The sequence below is a fragment of the Lycium barbarum genome, chromosome 9, assembly GCF_019175385.1.
Source record: "Lycium barbarum isolate Lr01 chromosome 9, ASM1917538v2, whole genome shotgun sequence".
Classification (NCBI taxonomy): domain Eukaryota; kingdom Viridiplantae; phylum Streptophyta; class Magnoliopsida; order Solanales; family Solanaceae; genus Lycium; species Lycium barbarum.
Genome location: NC_083345.1, coordinates 112449471 through 112455118, shown reverse-complemented (window position 1 = coordinate 112455118; position 5648 = coordinate 112449471). Strand labels below are relative to the sequence as shown.

General features: G+C 31.1%; 1 long non-coding RNA gene across 1 annotated transcript; it reads left to right on the top strand.

Moving 5' to 3' along the window:
- The first annotated feature begins 376 nt into the window (after positions 1 to 376).
- Positions 377 to 3062, top strand: LOC132611462 (uncharacterized). The gene is made up of 3 exons (XR_009571674.1): positions 377 to 1631; positions 2244 to 2266; positions 2865 to 3062. It is a non-coding gene; the product is annotated as an uncharacterized LOC132611462 (long non-coding RNA).
- The last annotated feature ends 2586 nt before the right edge of the window (positions 3063 to 5648 follow it).

The window sequence follows — 5648 nt, the reverse complement described above, 5'->3', positions numbered from 1 at the left end:
TGAGGAATTAGTCGAGGAAGCAAGTTTTTGTATCAGTGGAGTCTTCTTTTAGATGGATAAAATAAGAGAAAACAATATTGATATCAAAGAAGAAGAAAAGAAGAAATGGGGGTGGCATGGGATGGGGTTCTGTAGCAGGGGAAAGGTCCTGTGGATGGGGGTGGCGGGTCCTTTTCTTTTTTGCATAAAATACTCCTTTTTCATTCACTAAAATAGTTTTTAATTATTATAGAACTTAAATGTCATGTGTCCACATTTAATTTGTCACTTGCCACATTGACAAGTGTAACTCACACACTTTACATTTTTGGCAGATTATTAAAAAAGTATCTAATTGGTTCAAATCCGGAATAGTATAAGTGTTCAATAGGTACAAGTCTGAGTTGAGGTGGCCATGAGGAATTTGTAGGCAAGTTTAGGGGGTTGTCTATGACTTTTGCCTTTTCTCGACCTTTAGATCCTACTGAAAGTTTTAGGAACTAAAAAAGGTACTCCTTCCGGATAAAAAAGAGTGTCCACTTAGCCATTTATATACCCTTTAAGAAAATACTATCTCCTAGACAAAAATAGGTAATTTGACTAAATTGTCCCTAATTAAATAGGTATTGAGATTTGATCACACAATACTTAATAGAGGAAAATTTGGAAAAATAAGATTGATTATTTCTTAATTTGATAAGTGCACACTCTTTTTGACCAAAAAAAAAAAAAAAAGACTAAATAGACACTCTTTTTGATCTGGAGGGAAGTTTTGTCCATCCAATTTCGTTATAAGTCCTAACTAAATAAAATTAACGTGTATTTTCTTCTAGCTTTATTCATGTTGACCTATTGACTTTTAGAGATTACACTCCCCAAAACGTTATATTAACTTAATGCACTTACGTTAATGATAGTCGTAGTTAGGGTTGTACAGGGCAAACCGATAAACCGCACCAAACCGACAAACCGAACCAAACCGGAAAAAAAACCCGACTAGTGGTTTTGTTTGATTTGGTTTGGTGTTTGGAAAAAAAACCCGACCATTATAGGGTTGGTTTGGTTTTAACTAAAAAAAGTCAAATCGAACCCAAACCAACCTGATTATAGATATACTACTTTTAAATTATGTTATGCATAAAAATATTTATTAAAATGTAATTTATAAATATTTTTTTAAATTTTTTCATAATTTTTGTTTTCTTTCTTACATTTAGATTTGGATTTAAGAAGCCCATCTAAATAATATACAAAAAAAAAAAAAAAAAAAAAAAACCCCATAAGGAAATGAACACCACAAGTCCACAAGTCCAAAAGACCAAAACACAAATGCAAATTTAGCCCCAATTCGGTTACAGAAACAGAACCTTCTCCCAATACTAGGTCTAGCACACAAAAGTTATATGCAGATCCCTCTTTTGTGAAAAACTGCAAATACTTTCTCCTTTTCTCATTTCAGATCCCTTTCTCCTTTTCTCTTTTGCTTTCCTCTCAAATCAAAGAAATAATATGACACTCAGTAGCTTGTGATCTTAATTCTTAGCCATCGTTCGCCTTTTCTCATTTCAGATCCTTTTCTCATTTCAGATTAATCACAGAGCACTCGGATCTTATGATCTTAGGCTACAGGCTACAAGACTCAACTTTACACTGTAAGCCTTTTGTTTTTCCTAATTAGCTTTAACGTTTTACAAATTTATTTATTTATTTATATTGCTATCAATTTGTTGATTTGTTACAAATTACAACTTTTTTCATGCAGAAACTGAATTGCACCAATAGTCCAATGCCATATAATACTTGTTTAAAAAGTGGATATTTGAGAAAATCAGTTGCAGGCCTGCAGTAGTAGCAGAAGCAAAACAATATTTGGAATCTATGCCTAAATGCATATATGGTTTCTTTTACTTATTTCTCAAAGAGCTGTTGGTTTTCTTTTATGAATGGAGAAAGAAATCATGGACATATAGCATTGATTAGCCGGTTTTCTTTTACTTATTAATTTTTTTTTCTTGCAGAGTATGGAGACTCACCTTTGAGCATTGATTAGCCAGTTTCGTTCACGATGCACTATCTGTGTGAGAATTGGTATGTTAATTACACAGTGTATATTTCGTGTATATCAATAATTTGTCACCCCTATACTCTGCAGCTGCAAACCTCTTGGATTTCTGCACTTATTTCTCTGCTGTGTTTTACTGTTATTGTTTTCTAGCTAGTGCAATTGTTTTCTCTGCTGGTTTTACTGATATTGTTTTCTGCAGGTATAAGTGCAGAAATCCAAGAGGTTTGCACTGCTTTTTCTAGTCGGCAAAATATTGAGTCTGCTGTTCTTATGAGTTATGACCTTTGTTTTCATGTTATCCGTGGTTCATGCTTTGAGTTTCTTTGGTAACTGAGACTTGCAGAACTAGGACCAAAAGACATAGTACTCAAGGTTGCAGTAGACAATTTGCTTCCCTTTTGTTTTTTAATATTTGGTACTTAATAGCATAAAAGGCTGGAGTTGTGGGGACTCTCATATATTTTAATGTTAGTATTTCCAATCAAAGGTAGTAACTTATATGATGAAAAAGAAAACTTTAGATAAATCAATTATTAATGTTTTGTTATGCATCTAAGATCGGATTTACCATTTAAGGAATGCTAAAACATGAAATACTTATTCATACTTTGAAGACCATCTGAAGAATGACATCCCCCCCCCCCCCCCCCACCCTTACTTTTCAGTGCTATATTTTAATTACTTGGTCCATGGGGAATGGTTTTGCACTGCAATATCCAGTATACTGCGCTGCTTTTTCTAGCTGGTGCAAACAGCAGTACTTGCTCAATCAAGCTGCAGTGATTCCTTTCAGTTGCTGACTGTTGTATGTATCTTGCAGGCTGCAGCCTTTGTTTATTTTTGCCCAGTTGTTGTAGTATATTGCACTGATTTGGATTTTTGCCCAATCTTCAAGCTGCAGTGATTCCTTTCAGTTGCTGTAGTATATTGCACTGATTTGGATTTTTGTTTTTGCTACATCTGACATTTTATGGCCATTTGACATTTTAGTTATATTATAAAGTTAAAACTTCAAACAGTGTTTTGCCTCCATCTTATATGTTGATATTTTGTACTAGAACTCTTTTTAAGAAGCACTGTTGTGTACTTTTCATTAGATACTATGAAAAACCCGAGAAACCCGAAAAAACCCGAAAAACCCGAGAAAAATTGATATCGAAAAACCCGACTTTTATTGGTTTGGTTTGGTTTATAGATTTAATAACCCGACACAAATGGTTTGGTTTGGTTTGTAAAAAATCCGAACCAACCCGGTCCATGTACACCCCTAGTCGTAGTATAATAAGTAAATAGATAAATAAACAAACAAAAATGGAATATATTTAAAACACACTTAAATTTAATGACAACATGGTATATATTTAATTATTTTCACCCTCTTTAAAAATCAAACTCTCCCCTCAACTTTGAAAAATAGTCATTCTCCCCTTTTCATTCTAATTGACCTTTTTAAATTCCTATTTTAACCTTACATTATCAACTTGTCTTTTTTACTTTTTCTTCTGTAAAAACGTGATTTTCTTTCTCTCTTTAATCTATGAAACAAATTTCCTATAAAATAAATAAATATTACTTTCGATACGGAAAAAGAAAAGTGATAAATACTAGTTGAGTATATAACTTAATGCCGTTCTATAATGAAATAAATGAGAAGAACAAGAATTTCTTTTTATTAATAATAATCAAAACTCTGATATCTATTTATACAAGTAAAAATAACAGGTAATAATAACTTTATAAATATCTTTCAATGCATGTAATACAAAATTAATTAATAAAAATAGTGGTATATTTTATAACAAATTCCTAAAATATTATCTATTTATATTAGAAGTGAATTTTAAATTATAATTTTAAATATTCCATTAATGATAATCAAAACTCGTTTATATATTGACAATAGAGAATAACAGAGAAGTGAAACTTAAACATATATATGCAAAAATAACAGGTAATATCTGAGTGTGTGTATTAGATTTTGTGATAAATTCATAAAAGGATTATTCTACTTATAATATGAATTTAAATAAAAATCTATAAATACCTAGGTTAAAAAAATAAATTTTACATAATATAAAAAGGTATTTCATAGATGCGGAATTGAAATGTCAAGGGTAAAATCGACATTGCATAGGATTGGGGCGCGGGGGGGGGGGGGGGGGGGGTGAGAATGTCTATTGTTTCATAGTTGAAGGGGAGTTTAATTTTTAAGGCAAAGTTGGGGTGAAAATGATTTTCACCCATATTTAAATTTACTATTCGTAACGAAACAATAATTCGAAAAAATCATTCTGAGGATTTTATGAGATTTTTTTTTTTTTTTAATCAAATGCATCGGACTTGAGAGTTGAAAAGTTTCGGTACGAATGAGGGAATGGACTCAATATACACTACTCACACAATAACTTTATGATAGAGCAACGAGTTAATTTTAGAAACTAAACTGTTACGACTTTAATGTTGTACTTTGACATTTTTGTCCTTAATATTTAAGTAACTAGATATAATTAATTTTGTAATTGCCTTTATAATCTGATACCATTTTATAACCAGTATATTCTCAAAGTTTCTACTCCTTAAGTTTTGGTTTTCAGTAATATTTGTGATTAACAAAGGCTAAATCTGTATATATAATAAAACTAGAAATAAACAAGGTGATGCGACACCCCTCTATGACCACCATTACTATTTATCTTTTATCTCTTTTTTTTTTGGCATTTTTCTCTATTTTCCTCTTATTTGGGATTAAATAATAGCCATGTTCTACATTTAAATTCTCTAACACCATATTAATTAATTGTGTATAAGTTATTATATTAATTATTATTTATTGTATATATTAGTGGAGACTTGAATAGCCACCATCAGCTTTCAAGTACGTACTTCAATCGTGCCTTCTCCTTTCTTAATTCATTTTAATTACTCTTCATTAATTCCCCACTCCATTTTATGTGAATTTATAATATATATTGAATGTGGTATTCATTTAAAAACTGAAATTTTTGTCCTTAATCTTCGTGTATATATAGGCAAATAAACTTCGAATCAAATTAGCTATGTGGATGAAAGCGACGTAGGTACTCACCATCATTGTGTGACTCACTTAGTTTTTTCTTCCTTTAGTGTTTGTGACTTGTAGCTCACTTTGTTGTAGAGTAATTTTCTTTTCTACTTTTGATTTGCTTTTTTGTTGGTAAGCAATAGGGTTTCATAATATAAGTGATCCTTTTTGTACTCCAGTTATTCCTCAACAGGATCACTAGAGCGACCCAGAATCCATTGAGATTTTCACTTGGTCATTGTCACTTTCACTACACAAAATGTAAGTGCTTAATTGTCTTATTTTATTTGGTTTACAATCCCTTCTCTTGTAGAGAAAAAGAAGAAGCCCACAAGAAAATTTCCTTCTTCTTAATTATACCTCCTGACGTTGCGTTGATAGAATATACAATTAAGCTTATGATAATATTATTATTTTTTTAGTTAGTTCTTTAGTTTTCATTTCATGTGTTTTTTTCCAAATATAAGAAAAATGTAGTAAAACAGAAGGGTTACTATCTAATAGATGAATCCAACTAACTGTATCCATGTATCAATGTATATT